Here is a 23,392-nt window from a genome sequence, read left to right as displayed (position 1 = left end):
TCTGCTCCTTTTTTTCCCTTCTTCCCTCTTCTTCCTCCTTCTCCTCTTTATTCTTCGTTTACTTTGTATAATTCCCCACAAAGAGAAAGAAAGGAAAATTCTGGGACTTTCCATCACCAAAACCCTTGCGTGTTCATCAAGCTGAAGTCCTAACTGGCTGGCTCCTTGTATTTATAGGACACCGGGGTCCTGCCCAGAGACTCCGCTCTCTGGGGTGGAGGAAAGAGGGGGGGGGGCGTTCTAGAAGCTTCATGCTCCAGGAGCAACGCCAGGATTCAGCGAAGGAGTAGGATGTAGCAGGCCCCTGGTCCCTCCCTGGCCTTCTGGAAAGAGCCTTGCCTCAAGCTGCCTGAAATAGCCCAGAACCTGAGATCCTGGCCGTGTGCTCTTCTCCACTGGGTGTCTGCCACTCAAGAGTTCACAATCCCCAGGCCACTAGCAAATGGCCAAGTGGCCGATGTGTAATCTGGGGTGCCCCCGCCCCAGGACGTCTTCCTCCCCAGTTCCCTTAGATTACAGGCCTAACTTCCTCTCCAGTTGGTGTCTCCTACATAGATCACATGCCCAGCAGCTGGGTCCCCAGTCAGAGAGTTTGGGGAGGATCTGAACAGAAAAGGCAAGCACATCTGCCCATGCACGTGTGCGTGCATGCGTGTGCATGCGTGACGAGTGTGTGACATCTCGGGAGGAAGGGGTTCACGCTGTCTCTACAGAGAACCTCTGCCTCATTCATCTTGCTCAGTATCATATCGCCAGCACCACGCAAGTGGTTGGCACCTAACAAATATTCTCTGAATAAATGAATGAATGAACAATGAATGAACCGGTGAGGATCGTGGCCTGGATATAGCAACCAGAGAGGCCTTGGAGACCTCGCTAGCACGTTTCTAAGGACTCCCAGCAGGGCAGGCTGGTGGTGATGGTAAAGGAGTCAGCAAGGCAGTGTGGGAAGCCTGTAAGGGGTCTGGAGGAGGCCGCAGGGCACAGGAGGGGTGGGGGTGGTGTGGGGATGGGAAAGACTGTTTGAACAGAAAGCAAGAGTCCTGTTGAGAATGTCACCGGCCACAGGCCCTCTTGCACCCGCATCCATAGCAGCAGTCTCTCTTTTCTCGTGTGTGTACGTGTGTGTTTAATTTGAGAGAGAGAGAGAATCTTAAGCAGACTCCATGCTCAGTGCAGAGGCCGAGGCAGGGACCTGAGCCGAAATCAGGAGTCGGACGCGCGACCGACTGAGCTGCCCAGGCGCTCCTCTATGAAAACTTTAAAATTCAAGAGAAATGGGAGTGATTTTTGTTGTTGTTTTTAATGTTTATTTATTTTTGAGACAGAGAGAGACAGAGCATGAACGGGGGAGGGTCAGAGAGAGGGAGACACAGAATCAGAAGCAGGCTCCAGGCTCCGAGCTGTCAGCACAGAGCCCGACGCGGGGCTTGAACTCACAGACCGTGAGATCATGACCTGAGCCGAAGTCAGATGTCTAACCAACTGAGCCACGCAGGTGCCCCTGGGAGTGATTTTGGAAGGTGATGATTTCTTTGGCTCTTCCTCCACACTGGTCCCCTGTTTGTCCAAGGCCTGTCCTCCCTTCAGCCCCCAGTCCAGTGACAGTGGAACTTTTTCAGCACCTAGAGCCTCTTGGGTGCCCGTGGACCCCCTCAACCTGCATAGTTTAGTATTGAATCAGCTATGGTCTTTTACGGTCTTGTTTACTTGTTTTTGAGGAATATTACCGTTAATTTCACAGTTCACACGTAGCTCATCAACACTTACAGATGAACTGGGAACAATTTTGGGTCCCAGGATACCTCCCCCTCTCCTGGGATGTTTAACACTCCTACTGTTGCCCAGCTGGTGTCTGCTCGGGGAGTTCATGATAATTTTAATTTTGGCCGAAAATGGAAACAAAGAATCCTATCGGTTGAGCTGTTCCTTAGGGGCTTCACGGGCCTTGTTCTCTCTCTAGTTCCTTAGTAGCCTCCTCCAGGCCAGGAACGGTGTCTCCTGTTCTCTACCTCTCATAAGACCAAGCGCTGGTGAACATATTTTAAATGTGCTGGTTGATATCCCTGTTGGGTGATTTCAAAGTCAATCTTGTTAAAGAAGCAGAAAAACAAGCCAAAAAAGCTCGGTTGGAAGGGTTTCTACTCATAGCCTGGTTCACGTAGTCCCCGGGGCCTGCAAATCTCCCACTGACATATGGCCCCGTGATATTTACTCTAGTCTCAGAATCCTGGTGTAACTATGGGCACCTTTCCTGGGTTCCATGTTCTGGAACCTCCCTCCTCCTTAGGGAGTTACCTTCTTACCACTTACTTCTCCAGAACTACTCCCTTTGTAGCCAGAGCCAACAGAGATGCTCCTTCCCACACTTCTTGGAATGCCTCCATCAGTCCCAGTTTCTACTTTAAGGAACATACTTTGTCCAAGTAACTGGAAGGAAGGCAGAGCCTGAGCTTGAACTTCACTTTCCAGAAGGGACCCTGCCTTCTCTGGTACACAGTGGATAGTCCCTTCCTTCCAGCCCAACAGGAGGGCCTACGTCAATCATTTAATGCCCTGAACAAGCATACAAGACAGACATATAAAGCGTCATGAGGGCTTAGGGACAAAGAATGTCAACCCAAAGAAATCTTTTTCTTTTGCAGGGATAGTCTTCATGCTGGCAGGCTGTCGGGAAGATATGTGGGGACCCTGGGATTTTCCTTTCGCTTTCTTGTGCTCTCAGAAACCACCCCCTGGTGACTCAGAAACATGAAGGTAAGGGCCAGGTAGGTGGGGCACAGCTTCCCATCCAGGTTTACCCAGTTTTACCAGACAGAGGAGCGCGCTGAGGCTGTAAGCAAGAGAGGAAGCCCCAAAGAGAGGAAGGACAGGGTGTTGGTTCCTCAACTTGTTGAGACCAGAGTTGTGTAGCAAGACAAACTTGAGTGTGCTCAGCATTTCTCCTTCCTGACTTGGGTTTCACCTTAGCCCCAGTTCAGTGGCAGCCCTGTTGGCTCAGAGGGCTGAAGGATCCAAGAGGAAGAAGCTTGTACAATCCTTCATGTAGTGGGGTGGGGGTGGGGGTGGGGTGAACGTTTAAAGTAAACCTCTGGCAAGATCCCAGTGGGTTATGCTGCCCCAACTCTGGATCCGACTTCTCTCGCTTCTCTAACCTACCCACTCTGCCCTCCGCTCATAACAAATTTCTTATCATTCCTCACCATGACAGGCATGGCTGCTGTGTACAGCTTCGTGGGTTGTGCCCTGAACAATTCTTAGAGGTGCCATTTCCATAGACAGAGGAAAAAATCATGCACAATCTTACCGGGCAGCCCTGAGACAGTCCTTTTATGACTTCTTTCCCATATATTTCTTCCTCCACCAAGAATGCCCTTGTTTGCTTTTCCTCTCACCGTATATTCACCTGGTAAATCATCTAACACTTAGCTTTCAAACTCGGCTCAAATGATGTTGATGAACACAAATGTAACAACTGAATGCATTGGGAAATGCTCACACAGACATTGGGAAGAAACACCGTATATATAGGAGTCTCTGGGCACCTGGGTGGCTCAGTCGGTTAAGTGTCCAACTTGGGCTCAGGTCATGATCTCACAGTTCTTGGGTTCGGGCCCTGCATTGGGTTCTGTCCTGACAGCTCAGAGCCTGGAGCCTGTTTCAGATTCTGTGTCTCCGTCTCTCTCTGCCCCTCCCCTGCTCATGCTCTGTCTCTCTCTGTCTCAAAAATAAAGAAAAACATAAAAAAAATTTATATAGGAGTCTCAAGCTGGCACACTGTTAGCTCATTCTGCCTGGTAGTTTGATTATGCCCATGGGGTGTTCTGAAAGGCAATGTAACTAAAATCCATCAGAATGAGTCAAATTAAAAAGATATAATAACGAGTGTTGGTGAGGATATGGGGCAACTAGAACGCTCATACAATGCTAGTAAGAGTGTAAATTGGGATGACTGCTTTGGAAAACTACTTGGTGGTATCTTCTGAAGTGGAAGAGATTCCTAGCCTACGATTTAGCGGTTCTGGCAGAAATGCATATGCACACACACAAAACATGTGCAAACGTGATCATAAAGGCACGATTCATAATAGGCCCAAACTAGAAATAACTTCAATGTCCACCAACAAGCCACTAGAGGAAAGATGTGACACATTCATCAAATAGAATATTACACGGCAATGAAAGTGAATTAATCACTGCTTTTGCATAACAACGTGAATGAACCTGACAAATATAATGTTGCGTGAAAGAAACCCAGACCCAAAAAAATGCATGCACTGCGTGACTCCATTTATGTAAAACGAGCCCTCTGGTGCCAGAAATGAGAATGATGGTTACCCTGGGAGGGCAGGTAGTGACCGGAAAAGAACACGAAGCTTCTGTGGCGCTGGCAGTGTTCTACGTATTGACATGGGAGATAGTCACACAGATGTGTGTTTATTTTGTGAAAGTTTATGGAGCTGCGCACTTAGATTCGTACACGTTTATGTGTGTATGCTACGCCTCGATAAAAAAAAAAAAAAAAGATCGCTTAAAAGAATAAAAGCAACGCCGACTTTGGGCAATGATGTAGTAGCAGAATCTAGATTTATCCTCTGCCTTCATCAGTTATAAAACGGAACAAAATATAGGAAGCAATGGTTTGAAGACATTGGATGGCAGGCGTCTCCGGACAGGGATCCCCGAGAGACGGGAAGCAGATGAGAGGAGTCTTCTGGGGGGGGTCCCGGCTCACTGCCTGGAGAGAGAGCTTCCAGGCTACCGCACAGAGAGAGGGGCAGAACTCTTGGAGATGTGCAGAGGAATGTCCTCGAAAGTTTTGCCTGGGCACTGATCGGTACGTGTGATTGTGGACACGCCCAGCACTGGGAAAAGAAGCCCAGTAGAGGCGAGGAGATGGACGAGCCCCCAGAGCGTGTGCGAGGCTGGGAAGAGTGGGTGTGCCCACCAGCCAGAGCAGAAAGTGCTCCCCACACACGGGGCTTGGAGCCCTCAGAGGAGGGTGGCCTCAGGGGTCATGCCAAATGAGTCCCAGTCCGGGAGTTGTTCTGGACTCCCCTAACAAAGCTGGAAAGCAAGGCTTGTGAAGGTCAGACGATTTGCAAGTAATTTAACCGCAGCCTATACTGAAGCCACCAGATATTTCAAAGAATTAAAAAAAAAAAAAAAATTCTGGTGCCAGGACGCCTGGGAGGCTCAGTTAAGTGTCTGACTCTTTTGTTAAAAATTATTTTAACATTTATTTATTTTTGAGAGACAGAGAGAGACAGAGCACGAGCAAGGGAGGGGCAGAGAGAGAGAGGGAGGCACAAATTCTGAAGCAGGCTCCAGGCTCTGAGCTGTCAGCACAGAGCCCGACGTGGGGCTCAAACCCACCAACTGTGAGATCATGACCTGAGCCAAAGTCGGATGCTTAAGCAACAGAGCCACCCAGGTGCCTCAAGTGTCTGACTCTTTTTGTTTTTTTTATTTAAAAAAAATTTTTTTAATGTTTATTTTTGAGAGAGAGAGAGAGAGAGAGAGAGGGACAGAGTGTGAGTGGGGGAGGGGTAGGGAAAGAGAAAGACACAGAATGTGAAGCAGGCTTCAGGCTCCAAGCTGTCCGCACAGAGCCTGACTTGGGGCTCAAACTCACCAACTGCGAGATCATGACGTGAGCCAAAGTCAGATGCTTAACCGACTGAGCCACCCAGGCGCCCCTGGTTTTTATTTTTTTTATGTTTTTTTATTTTTGAGAGAGAAAGAGACAGAGCATGAGCAGGGGAGGGACAGAGAAAGAGGGAGACACAGAATCTGAAACAGGCTCCAGACTCTGAGCTGTCAGCTCAGAGCCCAACCCGAGGCTCAAACTCACGAACTGAGAGATCATGACCTGAGCCGAAGTCGCACACTTAACCAACGAAGCCACCCCGATGCCCCTCCAACTGTCTGACTCTTGATCTTGACTCAGGTCATGATTTCACAGTTCATGGGATCAAGCCCCATGTGGAGCTAACATGCACTAACAGCATGGAGCCTGCTTAGGATTCTCTCTCTCCCTCTCTGCCCCTGTCCCCTGCTCACGTGCTCTCTCTCTCTCTCTCTCTCTAAAATAAAAGAATTCTGGTACCCAACAATATAAACTTCAAAATATCTGGTATCTCATATGGTTTCACTTATATGGAATATAAAATAACAAAACAAACGAACAAACAAACCCAAACCCAGAAACAGCCCCATAAATACAGAGAATACACTGGTGGCTGCCATAGGGGAATGGGGTGGGGGAGTGGGCAAACTGGAAAAGGGGCGTGGGAGATACAGGCTTTCAGGTATGGAAGGAATAGGTCACAGGGATAAAAGGTACAGCATGGGGAACATAGTCGGTGGGGTTGTAATAGGGCTGTGTGGTGACAGATGGCAGCTACTTGTGGGGACCATAGCATAACCTACACTTGTCCAATCACTAGGCTGTTAAAAAAGCAGTGTTTCTTGGATGTTACCTAAACTTCTTGTGGTGATCATTTCACAATATACATGTGTATTAAACCATTATGTCTCACACCTTAAACGTACACAATATTGCACGTCAATTATAGCAATAAAACTGGAAAAAAAAACCCACAAAATATTTGGTGTCTAATAAAAAATTACCTGTCACTCAAATAAACAGGAAAAAAAATCAATCAGTAGAAACAGAAACAGAAATGATACAGCTAATAGGAGACAAGGGCATTGAAACAGCTACTATAAATATATCCCATATATTCCAGAAGGTACAGGACAGCATGAGCGTCAGGAAGAGTGAAATAGAAAATCTACAAGAGGCCCAAATCAAAATTCTAGAGATGAAAAATATAGTGAATGGAATTAATAGCATAGCAGATCAGACATTAAATAAGAAAGCATTCTTGGCTATGAAAACATAGCAACAGAAAAATCCAAAATACAACACAGATGAGAAAAAAAGATTCATCTCTAAAATAAGAATATTGGGGCACCTGGGTGGCTCAGTCAGTCGAGCGTCTGACTTCAGTGCAGGTCATGATCTCACAGTGTGTGGGTTCGAGCCCCATGTCAGGCTCTGTGCTGACACTTCGGAGCCTGGAGCCTGCTTTGCATCTGTGTCTCCCTCTCTCTCTGCCCCTTCCTCACTCGTGCTCTGCTTCTCTCTCTCTCTCTCTCTCTCTCAAAAATAAATAAACATTAAAAAATGTTTTTAAAAATAAAATAAGAATATTGGGGCGCCTTGGTGGCTCAGTCAGTTGAGTGTCTGACTCTTGATTTTGGCTCAGGTCATGATCCCAGGGTTGTGGGATTGAGCCCCGTGTCAGGCTCTGTGCTGAGCGTGGAACCTGCTTAAGATTCTTTCTCCCTCTCTCTCTCTGCCCTTCTCCCCTGCTCTCACTCCCTCTTTCTCTCTGAAATAAAAAATAAAAAAATAAGCAGAACATCAGTGAGTGGCGGCAGCATTCAGGGCCTCTCGTGCGTGTACCTGGAGTCCCGGAAAGAGGGGATGAGGTGAGAAGAGGACAGAAAACGTGTCTGAAGACATAATGGCTGAAAATTACCTAAATTTGGCGAGAACTATAAACCCACCACAAATCAGAGAAACTCAACAAACCCCACTCAGAGAAAAAATGAAGAAAAACCACATCAAGGCGCATTGTAGTCAAATCGCTAAAACACGATGATAAGGAGAAAACGCTAGAAGCAGCCAGAGGGGAAAATACACTCCGTGCTGAGGAACAAAGATAAGGACAGTAGCAGACATCTTCTTGGCCACATGCAAACCAGAGGATAATAGGGAGACATCTCCAAGCCACTGAAAGAGAAACTGCCAACCAAGAACAAAAATATCTTTCTTTTTTTTCCCCCTTTTAAAATTATTTTTTGAACCATGTTAGGGTGCCTGAGGGGCTCGGTCGGTTGAGCGCCCGACTTCAGCTCAGGTCATGATCTCGTGCTTCGCGAGTTCAAGCCTTGCATTGGACTTGCTGTTGTCAGTGCAGAGTCCGCTTTGGCCCCTCTGACCCGTCTCTCTGTGCCCCTCCTCCACATGCCCGCGCACATGCTAGCTCTCTCTCTCTCTCTCTCTCTCTCAAAAATAAATAAACATTAAATATTAAAAAGAATTTTTTTGAGAGACAGCACGTGCTCATGGAGTAGAGGAAGAGAGAGAGAGAGAGAGAGAGAGAGAGAATCCCAAGCAGGCTCTGTGCTGTCAGCCCATCGCCTAAAGCAGGGCTACATCTCACGAACCACCGGTGAGATCCTGACCTGAGCCGAAATCGAGTCAGACCCTTAACCGGGGGAGCCACCCAGGCGCCCCCAAAAATATCTCTCAGTAATGAAGGTGAGATAAACTTTTTCAGAAATACCAAGGCTGAGACTCTACTTCCGAGTGTGATAAAGATTTTACCATGTGACTCTTCACTGCAGAAAACAGCGATCAACCCTGAGCTTAGTACAAAAAGGAACTACGTGAAAATAGCGGAGCGAGAACAGAATCAGATGGACCCCCCCACCCCCCGCCTCTCTGACCCACCTCACTGACTCACGCACGCAGCCCAGCCAAAGGCACACTGGACGGAGGCTGAAGCTGGCATGTTGCAGGTGGTGGCGGGAGAGCAGAAGGAGACAGGTGGAGGTGTACAAAGAAGCTCTCACCTTCGAGACGTTTAGCCCAGGGTGAAACGCATCCCATGTTGTACACAGAAGGCAGCCAGGTTCACAAGAAAAAACAGGTTTTCTGATGTGAGAAACCAGAAAAGAAGAAGCCAGGACAATAGCGAAAACTGACCGGAGTGGAACCCCGGGGAAAAAAAAGACCCAAGGGCTCCTGGCTGGCTCATTTGGAAAAGCATATGACTCTTGATCTCGGGGTGGTGAGTTCGAGCCCCACATTGGGTATAGAGGTTACTAAACAAACAAACAAACAAACAAATGAATAAACTGAAAAAGAAAGAAAGAAAAAAGAACAGAAAGAACAGAACCAGAGAGCTCTCCAAACTGTCGTATCTCTGAGTGACGCTTGCACCACACTTGGCATGAAACAAGAATGAAGATACTGCACAAGACGTGGGATTTGCCATGCCAGCCTAGCCAAGAAAATCACCTGCTAAAACAAAGGAAATAATACTCATTGGTGAAAAACAGCTGTATTAATTAGTCAGGGTTCTCCAGGGAAACAGAACAAAGTATGTATGTGTATGTGTGTCTGTGTGTGGACAGGGGGTGAAAGAGAGGGAGAGAGGAGGAGGGAGTGAGAGAGAGAAATCGATTGATTATAGAGAAGTAGCTCTGCTGGCAAAATTCCTTTTACATCAGGGGAAGTCAGTCTTTGTTCTATTAAGACCTTCAACTGATTACATAAGGCCCACCCACATTTTGGAGGATAATCTGCTTAAAGTCCATCCATTTAAATGTTAATCTCATCCAAAAAACACCTTCACAGAAACATCCAGAATTATGTTTAGGCAAATATCTAAGCCCAGTGACCCAGTCAAGCATGCACACAAAAGTGACCATCACAATAACAGTCTGAGTATCTCCACAAATTCACATTCATGACATTCATATAAATAGCAACCCAAAATTGCCTGCAAATAAAAGACCAAGAAAATAAAACATATTCTCAAGAGAAAAATCAAAATTGAAGCAAAATTGACAGAATTAAAGGGAGAAACATACAATTCCATAACCAGAGTTGGAAGTTTAAACTCTCCCTTTCTGGCAACTAATAAAATAACAAAATTAAAGAAATTGAAAGCTTGAGTAATTCTGTATTTGGTGAAACTGTCTTTATTTGTAGATGGCACTGTTTGTGAATGAAAAAAAAAAACAAAAAACACTTAAGAATCTACCAAAAAGAACTTACTACAATAAATAAAACTTGCCAGTTGGACATAGTACATAGTCAATATATGAAAATCGATGGTATTTCTATATACCAGCAACAAGTAACTAGAAAATAAAAATTTTAAAGTCAACTCCATTCATAATAACATTAAAAAAGCTCACATAGGGGGCGCCTGGGTGGCTCAGTCGGTTAAGCAGCCGACTTCAGCTAGGGTCATGATCTCACGGTCTGTGAGTTCAAGCTCCGCATCAGGCTCTGTGCTGACAGCTCAGAGCCTGGAGCCTGTTTCGGATTCTGTGTCTCCCTCTTTCTGACCCTCCCCTGTTCATGCTCTGTCTCTCTCTGTCTCAAAAATAAATAAACGTTTTAAAAAAAAAAAAGCTCACATAGGAATACATTTGGAGAAAGACTTCTAGGCTGAAAACAATAAAATATTGCAAAGGGAAGTTGAAGAACTAAATAGAGAAGATAGTGTTATAGTTTGGAAGGCTCGATATTGTTAAGACGGCAATCCTCCCGGTTTGTTCTTTAGATTTATGTGGTCCCAGTCAAAATCTGAACAGTCTCTTTTGAGGAATTGACAAGCCATTTTTATTTATGTGTTTATTTTTCAAGTTTATTTATTTATTTGGAGAGAGAGAGCAGGAGAGAGAGAGAGAGACCGAGAATCCCAAGCAGGCTCTGCACTGTCAGCACAGAGCCCGATGTGGGGCTCAATCCCATGAATCATGAGATCGTAACCTGGCCTGAAATCAAGAGTCGGACGCTTAGCTGACTGAGCCACACAGGTGCCCTGACAGGCTATTGTAAAATTTATATGGAAAGTTGAAGGACTTAGAATAGCTAAAATATTTTGAAAAAGAAAACCAAAGCCGGAGGACTTACACTGTCTTATCAAGATTTACTAGAAGAGGGGCACCTGGGTGGCTTGGTCGGTTGGGCATCCGACTTCGGCTCAGGTCACGATCTCACGGTCTGTGAGTTCGAGCCCCACGTCAGGCTCTGTGCTGACCGCTCAGAACCTGCAGCCTGTTTCAGATTCTGTGTCTCCATCTCTCTCTGCCCCTCCCCTGTTCATGCTCTGTCTCTCTCTGTCTCAAAAATAAATAAACGTTAGGGGTGCCTGGGTGGCGCAGTCGGTTAAGCCTCCGACTTCAGCCAGGTCACGATCTCGCGGTCCGGGAGTTCGAGCCCCGCGTCAGGCTCTGGGCTGATGGCTCAGAGCCTGGAGCCTGTTTCCGATTCTGTGTCTCCCTCTCTCTCTCTGCCCCTCCCCCGTTCATGCTCTGTCTCTCTCTGTCCTAAAATAAATAAAAAACGTTGAAAAAAAAATTAAAAAAAAAAGTTAAAAAAAAAAAAAAAAAGACTTACTAGAAGAGGATGCTGGCTCAGTTGGTAGAGCATGCAACTCTTGATCTTGGGGTCATGAGTTCAAGCCCCATATTAGGTATAGAGCTCACAAAAAAAAAAAAAATTACTGTAAAGCTTCAGTGGTCAAGAGAATGTGGTTTCCCCATAAGGGTAAATATAGACCAGGGGTCAGCAAACTTTTTCTTTAAAGGGCCAGATAGTAAATATTTTAGGTTTGCAGTTCACATGGTCTCCGTAACAACTACTCAGCTATACTATAGCTTGAAAGCAGCCAGGCAGAATACAGAAATGGATGAGTGTGGCTGCATTATAATAACACTTTATGTAAAAAGCCAGAGTAGGCAGGATTTGTTGACCCCTGATATAGATCAGAGGAACATAACAGAGTCCAGAAATAAACTCTCACTCATCAGATCAGCCGATCTCTTTACAAAAGTTCCAGGGTAATCCAATTGCATTGAAAGGATAGTATTTTTTTTTTTTTAACATTTATTTATTTTTGAGAGACAGAGAGAGACAGAGCACAAGTGCGGGAGGGGCAGAGAGAGAGGGAGACACAGAACCCGAAGCAGGCTCCAGGCTCTGAGCTGCCAGCACAGAGCCCGACGCGGGGCTCGAACTCACGGACCATGAGATCATGACCTGAGCCGAAGTTGGACGCTTAACTGAGCCACCCAGGTGCCCCTGAAAGGATAGTATTTTAAACATACAGTACTCTAGTGAAAGGATATCTGTATGGAAAGAAATGAACCTTGACACATACCTCATGCTAAACTCAAAATGGATCACAGACCTAAAACTGTTAATCTTCTAGAACATATAACGGGAACATTTTGTGACATTTGCTTAGGCAAAGAGCGTGATAACAAAATCACAAATTATAAAATAAAAATTAAAAATAAAATAAAATAAAATAAAAATTTGATAACAAATGACAAGGGACCTCAGCCCGGCATGGCCCTTTTCCAGGATCCTCTCTTTTCAATTTTGCAGCTGTTGGGCCTCAGAGAAGGAATCACATTCTTATGCTTTAATTTTCAAAGGTTCATCTTTCCATTTACATCTTATTCCTTTTTTTGTTTTTTTTGTTTTTTTTTTTTAACTCACCAGTATATGTTGAGTAACTACTATCTTTCATGTTGTGGCCAGGTGCCAACAGGATTTCAGTGAACAAAACCTAGATATATATTTGTGTTTTTACCTATTAAGTCTTGTTTTTATTTTTATTTATTTATTTTATTTTATTTTTAAAATGACATCTGGATTTTATTATTATTTTTTTAATGCTTATTTATTTATTTATTTATTATTTTTTTTAACGTTTATTTATTTTTGAGACAGAGAGGGACAGAGCATGAATGGGGGAGGGTCAGAGAGAGAACGAGACACAGAATCTGAAACAGGCTCCAGGCTCTGAGCGGTCAGCAGAGAGCCCGACGCGAGGCTCGAACTCAGGGACCACGAGATCATGACCTGAGCCGCAGTTGGACGCTCAACCTACTGAGCCACCCAGGCGCCCCAATGCTTATTTATTTTTGAGACAGAGAGAGACAGAGCGTGAGTGGGGGAGGGGCAGAGAGAGAGAGGGAGACGCAGAATCCAAAGCAGGCTGTAGGCTCCCAGCTGTCAGCACAAAGCCCGACGTGGGGCCCGAACTCACAACCGTGAGATCATGACCTGAGCCCAAGTTGGACACTTAACCGACTGAGCCACCCAGGTACCCTACATCTGGATTTTAAAGGCAACCTAAGGACAATTGCCTCTACCAAATACTTTCTCCTCCCTGCCTTCAAAGTTTTTCACTTCAAAACCAAGCTCAAATAGTGAAGAGATTGGAAGGTACATACCACCAAATTGTTATCAATGGTGGCTTTCAATGCCCTTCCTTTTCTGTATTTTCTAAAGTTGCAACATTTGTTATTTTTGGAAAGAAAATACAATCGAAGTTACGTTGGAAAAAAACTCTCTAAAACCTCAATTTAAAGATCCTCTCCTGAGGGAAATTTTCCCTGATCATACCTCTCAGTATGACTTAGGGATCCTCTTCTATCCACACAGTCACCACACATTTTTGTCACTCCTAGCCCATAGAAGCAGCAGGGGAACCATAAATGTGGATCTTCTTCCTTGGACTGCGAACTGGAGGGCGGGGACCATGTCTTAGTCATTTCTGAATCCCCGGCTCCAAACAAAATGCTTCGTGTTCAGTAAGAATTCAGAAAGTGTCTGTTGGATGAACAAATGGATGAGGTTATCAAGTCGTGGGTAGGAAACAAGATGGAGGTCCATGGTCTAGAGCGCTGTGGTGGTAAAGGAGGCTGTGGGTCTTTAGTTATTGAAACTCAATTCTCAGGGTCCAGGACAGATCAGAGAGGAAATTTCATGCTGAGGCCTCTGGCCTTGGGCTAAAGCTTCTTAAGTTGACCTGGGAAAGATGAGAGGGGGAGGGTTGCAGAACCCGGAGTACAGCTGAGCCTGTTGGAAGGAGTTCAGTAACCCTAGGTGGGGAGTATCACAATTTGAAATTATCTATTGATTTGTTTGCTTTGTTACATGTCACCTCTTGTTAATGAGAGCACTCTATGAGGATAGGACCTTATCTGACTTGTATCACCAGGGCTTGGACCAATGCCTGGCACATAGATGACGCTCAATAAATATTTGTTGAATTAATGTTGAATGAACAAACTCACTCTCCACCAAGCCCACGAGAAAGACCTCAGATGCAGCTTTATTCATTCATCCTGTAAAATATAATTGACAATAGATCTGAAGAAACCCCAGTCAGCACATTCTTTACTCTGTGGGAAGGCGTGCTGCGGAAGCCAAAAGTAGATCTGAGAGTTGCTTGGTAAATACAGAGTTGGACTAAGGGGACTTGGAAGATCTTAAGAGACTGTGTCATTGAGCTGGGGCACCCTGATGAGTCATGCTTTCCTACATGAGGACAGACGTTCCTTGCCAAACAGGATCCTGCCTTGCCCAATGCTGCCATCTTTTCCTGTCACTGTGGGAGAAACACAGTCTGCCCCATTCCCCTTTCTCAGCAAGACTTATCAGTCCTAATGTTTCTTTCTTTCTTTTTTTTTTTTTTTTTAAGGCTTTCCCTCACATTACCGTGCCCAGGATTACAGAGTGTCCCTTGCTGGTTACATTTTCCACTGTGGCTTCCCAATGAGATTTTTGGCTATAATTCACATATCCTGCTAAAGATGAACAATTCTGGATCCCAGACTGAAACCTTCTACTATTCTAGTTGCAAAAGTTACTCGTTGTCACTCTATCTCAATTTATCTTTAGAAAATGAAATAATAACACCTTTTCCATGTGTCCCACAGGCTATTAAGCAAAAGAAGTTGAAGACGACAAATATGGGTGGCTCAGAAGTTATGCTTCGATCCTTTTAATTAAAGTTCCATACCTGATTTGCCACTGATGAGCTACCGGACATTAAATAAGTCATTTTATCTGATACTTAGCCCATTGTCTTGTTCTTAATAAGCGGGAAATCCTCATATGGTTCTATCACCATAGAGTGACCTGAGACACCTCCCTACTTTCCCAAGCAGCCTGAGGAAAGACAGTCGGTTGCTTTTTTACGTAACTAGTGGGCTTTTACTCTGTTGACTGTGTTATATAAACTTGAGACCAGGGGCACCTGGCTGGCTCAGTTGTTAGAGCATGCAACTCGTGATCTCAGGGTTGTGAGTTTGAGCCCCACATTGGGTGTAGAGATTACTAAAAAAAAATAAATAAATAAAATTTAAAAAAGAAAAAACTTGATAACACAGCTGAATGGTTTGAAAAAAGAAGGGAATTTCAGAAGTTGGGTAGTAGGAGGGATGGAGAGAAGAGACTCCGCATGGAGAAAACTTTGAAAAAGAACAGGTCTAGCAAGACAAAAGAAGGGATCTAGTTAAGCTTGGCTATGCGATGCAATCCTCTTCTCCATCTTCCCATGAAACCTTCAGTGTAATGTCATTAGTCATAAATAGTTTTTTTAAAGTTTACTTTTGAGAGAGAGAGAGAGAGGGAGAGAGAATCCCCAGCAGGCTCCATGCTGTCAGTGCACGGCCCAACTCAGAATTCAAACTCACAAACCGTGAGATCATGACCTGAGCCAAAATCGAGAGTTGGCCACTTAACCGATTGAGCCACCCAGGCGCCCCCAGTCATAAATACTCTTGAATTTGAATGTATTAGGAGGAGACAAACAAGTGCCCCGTCTGGCCTTGATGCATATACGGTGTGTACAGGCAGTACAGGTAAAAGCCAATCATCTTCTGGTTATATAATTAAAAAATGAAGAGGTAAATTGTATAGTCTTATGGGGTCTTACAGCTCTAATATTGTGTGATTCTATATATGGTATAAACAGGATGTTACCAGGAAATTCCTTTTTTTGTTTGTTTCTGAACTGTACAATCTTTTTAGGCTTTATTACCTTTTTTGTTAACTTCTTTTTATAGATTAAAAAAATGTAATTATAGTATAGTTGACATATAAACGTATAGTTTCAGGTGTAAATATAGTGATTTGACAATTATATACTTTAGGACGTGCTTACCATGCTAAGTGTAGTTACCACCTGTCACCACACAAAGTTATTACAATATTATTGACTATATTCCCTATCCTGTACTTTCTATCCCCATGACTTATTTATTTTATAACTGGAAGTGAATTCCTCCCCCCCCCCTTTTTTTTTAAATTTTTTTTTCAACGTTTATTTATTTTTGGGACAGACAGAGACAGAGCACGAACGGGGGAGGGGCAGAGAGAGAGGGAGACACAGAATCAGAAACAGGCTCCAGGCTCTGAGCCATCAGCCCAGAGCCCGACGCGGGGCTTGAACTCACAGACCGCGAGATCGTGACCTGGCTGAAGTCGGACGCTTTAACCAACTGCGCCACCCAGGTGCCCCGTCCCCCCCTTTTTTTAAATGTAAGCTCTATGCCCAATGTGGGGCTTGAATAGAGGACCCTGAGTTCAAGAGTTGCATGCTCTCTGATTGAGCCAGCCAGGTACCTCAGGAAGTGTGTACCTCTTAATCCCCTTCACCTATTTCACCTATCTCCCCACCCTGCCTCCAGGAAGTTATGATGCAGTGGGTTAGGGTGAGGCTTGGAGATTCCCATTAAAAAAATTTCCCTAAATGATTATGATGCACACCAAACTTTGGGCATCATTGTACAAATACTTATCACATTCTGTGGTCAATGTTTAATTGCCCACACATGATCACTCTTCTCCCAGTCCTTAGCATGCAATATTGCTGACAGAAGCAAATGGGGTGTGTTCAGAGAATGTAAATTCACATTAATATTATTCTGAGTGAAACATGCTTATAAAAATAATATATCAATGGGAAAAAGAACACAACAAATGGTGCTGGGACAACAGGATATCCATATGCAAAAAAATGAAATTGGGCCCCTACCTCACACCATATATATATGGGCCATCCAGGCTCCCCTACCTCACATCATATTAAAAGAAAAGAGAGAGAAAAAAGAAAACTCAAAATAGATCATAGACCTAAATGTAGGAGGTAAAACTATAAAATTCTTAAAAAGCAATACACAAGTAAATCTTCCTGACCTTGTCTGAGGCAATGGTTTTTAAGACATGATACCAAAAGCAGGAGTGAGAGAAAAAAATGAAAGATAAATTAGACTGTCAAAATTTAAAACTTTTGGGCTTTAGTGCACACACCATCAAGAAAATGAACAGAAACTCCACAGAATGGGAGAAAATATTTACAGATCATATATTTGATAAGAGATTTGTATCCAGAACATATAAGTAACTTCTACAAATTAAAAAGACAACTCAGGGGCATCTGATAGGCTGAGGCAGTAGAGCATGTGACTCTTGATTGATCTCAAGGTTGTGAGTTCAAGCCCTATGTTAGGTGTAGAGCTTACATAAAATAAAATAAAATAAAATAAAATAAAATAAAATAAAATAAAATAAAGAAGACAACCCAGTTGAAAACTGGGCAAAGAATTTGAATATACATTTTGCCAGAGAAGCTATACAAATGGGCAATAAGAACATGGAAAAATGCTCAACATCATTAATCATTAGGGAAATGCAAATCAAAACTACAATGAGATACCATTTCACCTCCTACTGGGATAGCTAAAATTAAAAAGAAGACAATAACATGTGCTGCTGAGGATGTGGAGAAACTAGAAACCTTAGACATTGCTAGTAGGAATTTAATATTGTTCATTCAGCTACTTTGAAAAAATAGTTCGGCGATTGCTCAAAAAGTTAAACATGAAGCTATCACATGGCTCAGCAATTCCATTCCTAAGTATGTACCCAAGAGAACTGAAACATATATTCACACAAAAACATAAATACATAAATGTTCACAGCAGCATAATCCATAATAACCAAAAAGTAGAAACAATGCAAATATACATCAATGATAAATGTACACACAAAATGTGATGTATCCATAAAATGAAATATTATTTACCCATAAAAGAATAAAGTACTGGGGCAGCTGGGTGGCCCAGTCGGTTAAGTGTCTGACTCTTGATTTTAGCTCAGGTCATGATATCACGGTTCGTGAGTTCGAGCCCCACATTGGGCTGTGCACTGACAGTGTGGAGCCTGCCTGGGATTCTCTCTCCCTCCCCCTCTGCATCTTCCTTGCTTGTGCTCTCTCTCTCAAAATAAATACATAAACTTAACAAAAAAAGAGAGAATGAAGTACCGATTCATGCTACAACATGCGTGAGCCTTGAAAACATTATGCTAAGTGAAAGAAGTAAGTCATAAAAAGCCATATATTGTATGATTTCATTAAAAAATTTTTTTAATGTTTATTTATTATTGAGAGACAGAGCATGAACGTGGGAGGGGCAGAGAGAGGAGGAGACACAGAATCTGAAGCAGACTCCAGGCTCTCAGCTGTCAGCACAGAGCCAGATGTGGTGCTCGAACTTGTCAACTGTGAGATCATGACCTGAGCTGAAGTCAGACACTCAACTGACTGAGCCACCCAGGCGCCCCTGTATGATTTCATTTATACCAAATGTCCAGAATAGGCAAGTTCATGAAGACAGAAAGTAGATTAGTGGTTGGTAGGGGTTAAAGGAAGTTTGGGAGGTGGGTGTTGGCGAGTCACTGCTAATAGATACAGTTCCTTTTGGGGGTGATGAAATGTTCTAAAATATGATTGTAGTAACAGTTGCACAACTCTGTGACTATACCCAAAATCATTGGATTGTATACTTTAATATACATTATGGTATGTAGATTAGATCTCAATAAAGTTTTATAGGGTGCCTCGGTGACTCAGTCGGTTGTGTCTGACTCTTGATTTCAGCTCAGATCATGATTTCATGGTAGTGGGACCGAGTCCCGAGTTGGGCTCCATGCTGAGTGTGAAGCCTGCTTGAGATTCTCTCTCTCTCTCTCTCTCTCTCTCTCTCTCTCTCTCTCTCTCCCTCTCTCCCTCTCTCTCTCTCTCTGCCCCTGCGCCACTCAAAATAAATAAACATTAGAAAATAATAATGTTGTTATAAAAATAGTGCAGCATACACAGTATGATCATACAAAAATTCTACATGAAACACAACATTTTAGATTACGCATTCCATTGCTCAACCCAAAACACACTGTATTAGTCAGTGCTTTTGCAAGTGACAGAAATCCGGCTTAAACTGGTTTATAAAAAGAATACAATGTATTGGCTCATGTAGCCAAAAATTACAGGGGTTGTTGGCTTTAGGCAAAGCTAGGTTTAGTGGCTCCAATGATGTCATCCAAGAATCCTTTCTTTCCATCTCTCAGCTCTGCTATCTATCTTCTATGTTGGTTTCTTTCTCAGGTAGACTCCTTACAAGTGGTGGCAAGATGGCCACCGATGTCTACAGGATTACAACCTTCCAAGTTAGCAAGCTTTGCCTTTCAACAACAACTCAGGATTAGATTTTTGACTGTCATGGCCTGGGTCATATGGGTGCCCTTGGAGTGTGACTGACCCAGCTTTATGGTAGGGGACAAACTATAGTGAGTTATAGTTTGATGCTATACATTTCAAAATTAGGTTACTTAAAATAAATGACCTTTGGGTGTTTTGGAAAAGAAACCTGGGTACTTGGAACCAACATTAATCCACATGGACAGATGGATCAAAACTCCTAATTAAAAAAAATAACACGTGGAGTTTTGATTTCAATGATCAGAAGCAACTAGGTACGAATGTCCAGAATCAAGACACAAGAGCAGGGCTTGGTCGCAGGCCTGAAACCTTTGCTATCAGCCCAATGTGAGCAGGAAAGGCAAGGTGAAGGCAATGTCAAGGCTAGGGGAAGGAAACCGATGTGTGCTGTGCACTTACTAAGTGCTTTACATGCACTACTTTGTTGGGCCTTCACAACAAACCTGCAAGGTAGGGATTTCGATTTCTATTTTACTGATGACAAAACTCAGGCTCAGAGACATTAGTGACTAGCCCAAGGTCACATATCCCTAAGTCTCCATATTTCCATTGGAGACCAAATTGGTCTCCATATTTCCCCAGACGCGGGCTCTTCTGGGCTTGAGCTTAGGGATGGAATCCTCCTCTCCAGGAGAGGAGCAGCGTCTTTATATTTTTTCTGCTTTTCACCGGAAGTAAATCCTAGAATCTCCTAGAGAAGGAAGACTTCCTTTGCAGATAGTAGGAGATGCTGGTGTCCAGCTCATTTTTTTTCTGTCCCGGGAAGAGTCCAGGGTCCTGTCCACGTCTCCAACAGCTGGGAGGTGGTCTTTTGACTCCCTTCAGGGTTCAAGTTTCAGGCAGGAGGTTGCTGCTTTGGATGACAAGGGAGGTGCCAAGGTGGGAACCCCAGGTAAGAGTGAGGGAACAAGAAGCCATCCACTGAGGAGGAAGCTGGGATGGGGCAGGGCTGGGCTGGGCTGGCCCAACCGGTTCAGACCAGCCAGGAAAGGGCAAGTCATATCTGGCTCAGCAGTGGGGGCTGGGCCGGGGGAGTGGCGCTGACTCAGGGCCTGGCAAGTCAGGTGACAGCCCAAGGACAGCTGTTGCCTGGGTGTTTTTAGAAAACTTTGGCTGCCAAAGACTCTCTCTTGGGCTGCTTCTGTACCTCCTCAGAAAGAGGCAGAGAAAATGAGGGCATCTTCTTTATAATAAGCTCTAGGCATGGAGAATTAATATCTGGTTATACTCTGTCGATCCTTGACAAAATTATACCTGGAAAACAGGAGCCGAAATTAGCCAAGAGGTCTCTTAATGCCCCCCCTCTTTTTTGTTTGTTTGTTTTGTTGTTTTGTTTTGTTTTGTTTTGTTTTGTTTTGTTTGTTTGAGAGACAGAGAGAGAGAACCAGTGGAGGAAAGGGGCAAAGGGGGAGGGGGGGGGGAGAGAGAGAGAGAGAGAGAGAGAGAGAGAGAGAGAACCTTAAGCAGGTGCCACGCTCAGCACAGAGCCCGACTTGGGGTTCAATCCCATGACCCTGGGCTCATGACCTAAGCCAAAAATCAAGAGTCAGATGCTCAACCAATTGAGCCACCCAGGCTGTTGTGGATTCCTTTTGAATCCTCTGAAGATCATTAAGGTTTTCCTCTTAGATCTTTTCAGGTTCCTTGTCAAGAATCCAGGATAGAGGTTAAGAGAGTAGGTGTTGAGGTCTGTCGGATCTGGAATCAAAACCCAACCTTATCACTTATTATTTGTACAGCTTTATTCAAGTTTCTTAGCTTAAAAGAAAGTAAAACATAATTTTAATTGTGGGAAATTTCAAATGTATCCGTATTAGACATAACAGTACGATGAATTTCCGCATATCTATTATGCAGCTTGAGCAATTACCAGCCTGTGGTCAATCTTGATTCATCTCCCACCCCTCTAGTTAGTTTGCAGGAGATCCCGGGCATCATCCATTCCATCCATCTCAACTTCTTCAAACCTGAAACAAAAACTTTTAATGCTTTATTCATGTAACTAACCTCTACACCCAACCTGGGGCTTAAATTCCCAATCCCAAGATCAAGAGTCGCATGGTCTTCTGACTCAGCCGGCCAGGCTCCCCCAAACTCTTTTATTTTTTTATTTTAGGAAAAGGGAGAGAGAGCTTGGGGAGGGAGAGGAGCAGAAGAAGACAGAGTCTCAAGCAGGCTCCACGCTCAGCACGGAGTCCGATGCGGGGCTGAATCTCACGCTCTGGACTCATGCCCTGAGCTGAAATCAAGAGTCTGAAACTCCACCGACGGAGCCACAAAGTCATCCCACCCCGTTGTGTTTTTTTTTTTTTTTTTTTTTTTTAAGTGAACTCTACCCCCAATGCGGGGCTTGAAATCACAACCTCGGGGGCGCCTGGGTGGCGCAGTCGGTTAAGTGTCCGACTTCAGCCAGGTCACGATCTCGCGGTCCGTGAGTTCAAGCCCCGCGTCAGGCTCTGGGCTGATGGCTCAGAGCCTGGAGCCTGTTTCCGATTCTGTGTCTCCCTCTCTCTCTGCCCCTCCCCCGATCATGCTCTGTCTCTCTCTGTCCCAAAAATAAATAAACGTTGAAAAAAAAATTAAAAAAAAAAAAAGAAATCACAACCTCAAGGTCAAGAGTCACAGGGCGCCTGGGTGGCTAAGTCAGTTGAGTGTTGGGACTTCAGCTCAGGTCATGATCTCACGGTTCGTGAGTTCGAGCCCCATATCAGGCTCTGTGCTGACAACTCGGAGCCTGGAGCCTGCCTCAGATTCTGTGTCTGCCTCTCTCTCTGTCCCTTCCCCGCTTGTGCTCTGTGTCTGTCTCTCAAAGATAAATAAACGTTAAAAAAAAAAAAAAAAAGATCAAGAGTCACGTGCTCTGCAGACTGAGCTAGTCAGGCAACCGAACTTCTTCAAACTCTTGTTTCTTCCTCTGAAAATGGGGATTATAATAGTCCCTACTTTCAACTAGTAATGTGAGGTCATGCTCTAAAGGGCCAGCACAGTGCAGGAACTCAGTAAATGACAATCTGTATTATTAAATTAAATAATAAGAATAAGAACAGTCTTGCTACCCTCCCATCTCTCTGCCTGTGCCCCTCTTACCTCCTAGTGACACTTCTTGTAGCATCTAAGGAATCTCTCCCCTCTCAGCACTAGGCCAGTGCTGACATCACAACAGGGTTAGGATGACCACCCGGACACCTCAGGATGCCTGAGTCCTAGGGAGGGGGCGAGAGGGAGGCCATGGAGTCAGGGGAAAGAGAGATCAAAGGTACAGCCGCCTTACAAGACAGACTGGTGGACACGGGCCAAGTTTGAGCAGAGGTATGGCAGGTCCACGGGGCAAGGTCAGCAGAAGATGACAAAGAGAAAGTGGAACATGATGGGCACGTCAGGCAAAATTGGAGTCACTGTAGGAGTTCTGCCAGAACAGAGTGTGACAGTCAGGGATCTGGGTTGCAACACAAACTGGCTTTCGCAGATAGAACCTGAAAGTAAGTGCATTGAAGGGTTATTGGGAAGCTCTCAGAGTTACTGGGAAGGCTGGCGAACCAGGCTAAGGGATGAGGGGACAGAGACAAGGCTGCACCTGCAGACGGCACGGGGTTAGGGGCCATCCGTCCCCCCTGCACACCAAGGAGGTGCTTCAGCTTGCAGCACCAGCGTGGGCAGCCCTGGACCTGGGATACCGTCCTGCTGGGGGCTCAGCCTCCCTGGAAACCAAGTGCCGCTGCTGGGCCCCACTGCCTTCTCAGGCCATTCCCCCCTGCGCCTTCTTTTCGTGTCATCAGCCTCTGTACCGAGATTTTAGGCTGGTGCTTCAGGCTGGTAGAGCTCAGCTCATGTCCCCACAGCCTAGACGCGTGCTCAGGGGCACGGGTGCCGGGAAAGGGAAATACAGTGGGAGGAGGGCTCCGTATACTGGAAGCTCACCGTGGGGAGTTTCCTTGTCAAAGGAAGGGGGTATGGTACCGAGCAGCCAAAGACCTGACAAACGTCTGTTACACAAGGACGTGAGTGCGAATATGGGTGAGGGGTGGGGGACTGGCACTGGTAGGAACAAGGCGAAAAAGCAGGACTTCCATGTGGCTGTCACGGACACCATTGCCCCCAGGGCAAGGCAAAAGGCAGTGAGGGGAATACTGGATGTACAATCTACGTGGCAAAGGCCTGGTTTCCTCCTGGAGTATTTTGGACGTTTGACATGGCTGCACTCAGATATTATCTCGGCA

At 44.8% G+C, this 23,392-nt stretch overlaps 1 long non-coding RNA gene across 1 annotated transcript; it reads left to right on the top strand.

Moving 5' to 3' along the window:
* Positions 1 to 2,274: 2,274 nt before the first annotated feature.
* Positions 2,275 to 14,684, top strand: LOC102900683. The gene is made up of 3 exons (XR_439998.5): positions 2,275 to 2,492; positions 2,646 to 2,757; positions 14,551 to 14,684. It is a non-coding gene; the product is annotated as an uncharacterized LOC102900683 (long non-coding RNA).
* Positions 14,685 to 23,392: the final 8,708 nt, after the last annotated feature.

The sequence above is a fragment of the Felis catus genome, chromosome A3 (assembly GCF_018350175.1).
Source record: "Felis catus isolate Fca126 chromosome A3, F.catus_Fca126_mat1.0, whole genome shotgun sequence".
Taxonomy (NCBI): Eukaryota; Metazoa; Chordata; class Mammalia; order Carnivora; family Felidae; genus Felis; species Felis catus.
This window is presented reverse-complemented; position numbering and strand designations above follow the sequence as displayed.